Below are 2,099 nucleotides of genomic sequence, written 5' to 3'. Positions count from 1 at the left end.
GGGGGGGGGGGAGGGGGGGGGTGGGGGGCGGGGTGAGCGGCGGGGCCCCTGCCATATGGGCCGGCTCACACTGCTCATTGGAGAGTATGCAGCAGGGGCCGGGGCTTGTTTGCTTGGTGAGGAGACATTGGCCCGCTTTGCAAGCGTCAGAACACAAGGCACCCAATGCCCCTTTTTTTAGCGCAATCCCAGCAGCAATACCCACACACTCCCTACACACTGCTTGCCTTCTGCCGTTGATCCGCCGCAGGCAGCTGGCGTACTGGTTTGAGGGCGCGTGGAGAGGGGGCAACGGGGACCTCATCCGTGATGATGACGTGGCCGCGGTGGGTCTGGATGAGGAATGCACCCTTTGATCCTCCCTTATCAAACCTTTGTGAGTACGTGAGTGTGTATGTGTGTGTGTGTGCGTGTAAGCGTGTGTGCGTGTGTGCGTGTGTGAGTGCGTGTGTGTGTGTGTGACACAACAAATGCAACGAGCAGGACGGAGTAAAAGTGCAGGGAGAGGGCGCGCGTTGTCGTCGGGCAGGTTGCAGAAGAACCAAGCAAAGACACCAGTGCTTTCCCTGCGCCACAGCTTCGGCGCTGGATTTTGGCATGTTGCAGCATGCAAGGGTCACAGCGCCAACCTCTCGTCTCCTTTCCTGTGTTTCTGGCTGCTCAACACCTCATCCATACCTGTGGCAAACAACAATCACTCCCGGTCGGTAATCTCAGGGGCTGCACCTGGTGCAGTGGCAGCGCACCCCCACCCTGCCCTACACGTAAGGCAGCCGACCCCAAGCTCGATTGCCGGGCTGCGCGTGCAAATGTTTTAAGCTGCTGTTGCAGGCTGTTGTTTGGTTCCCGCCTGTCTGCCCGCTTCCTTCCTAGCTCGCTGGAGGTCCCCACCCCGCCTCCAGGCGCGCCTGTGCCACGCTGATTCCACCCTCCAATCGAGCGGTAGATCGTGCCATGACCCTTGCGTCACCCTCGCCTTGCGTGCCGCCGCAATCACCCGCTGGCGCAGCCTCTGGGCCCACAGAGTGGACACTTTGGCCAGGATGTGCAACCCAATGCTGTGGGCGGCGGCTCCTCAAAGTACCGACGAGGTCTGCTGCCCCACGCCCCGCGCCCGGCGCTGGGCGCTTCCGCGCATCCTGGCTGGAAAATGTCCGCTTGACCTGCAGCATGGACACGATATTCCCCGCCCCTGCGCCCAGCGCCTTGCGGCCTGGAGCGGAAGCCAGAGTTCTGGCTCGATTGCACCCAACTGCTCGCTGCATGGCCTCCATCTCTGCCTGAACGGCAGCTCAGTCGCAGAGCAGGAGAAGCTCTCGCCCGTACGGCTGACTGCGTATCTGCCCGTTCTTACTTCAACCTAGACCACCGCCGTGCCCATCTTGAGCACACGTGTCGTGTGTCCTTCCGCCCCCGCACCCCCGTGCCACCCGCGCAGGGCGTCTCAGCACCCACCTGGTGCCAGCGCGTCGAGGAATCCGGCGTCGTGCCCGGCGTGCTGCTCACCGACTTTTCGACGGCGCTACAGGGCGACGCGTTTGCTTGGGGCAGCCACGTCGGAGCCCACCATGTCGCCATCTTCCTGTGAGCGGTTTGTGATCCAGAGTTTGCCCAATGTGATTAAAACATGCGAATTTCGTCCTGGTCAATAGGATTTCCCTTGTGGACGGCCCCTTCAAGGCCGTGCAGCCGTGCACGCCGAGTTGTTCTGTGCACTGGCAGGCGAGCTTTGGCGCAACCGCAGAAGGGGACCCCAAATGCCGCCTGCTCGGCTGCACGAGCAAAGAAAGGGCGACCCCTCCATGCACCACCAACACGCGCCCAGGTCTACCCTGCGCATGCCCCAAGGGGTGCCACCCGCGCCCGAGCCTGGCCCCGACGGGCCGCGGCTGTCGCGGATGCGGCCAGTGCTGGCCTCGCAGCATCCTGCGCGCGGCATCCGCTGCGGGGGCGAGCTGCGGGCGCAGGTTGAGAGCTTTCCAGCCGCCGCATCCGCACAAGGCGGGGGGCTGCGCGAGGTGCCGGGCGTGCCCGCAGCATACGCCCCCTCACCGCCGGCGTCACACCCAGCCACCTGGCGGGTGACGTTAGCAGGCGTG

The sequence above is a fragment of the Monoraphidium neglectum genome (assembly GCF_000611645.1).
Source record: "Monoraphidium neglectum strain SAG 48.87 unplaced genomic scaffold scaffold00113, whole genome shotgun sequence".
Classification (NCBI taxonomy): domain Eukaryota; kingdom Viridiplantae; phylum Chlorophyta; class Chlorophyceae; order Sphaeropleales; family Selenastraceae; genus Monoraphidium; species Monoraphidium neglectum.
Note: the sequence above shows the minus strand (reverse complement) of the source record.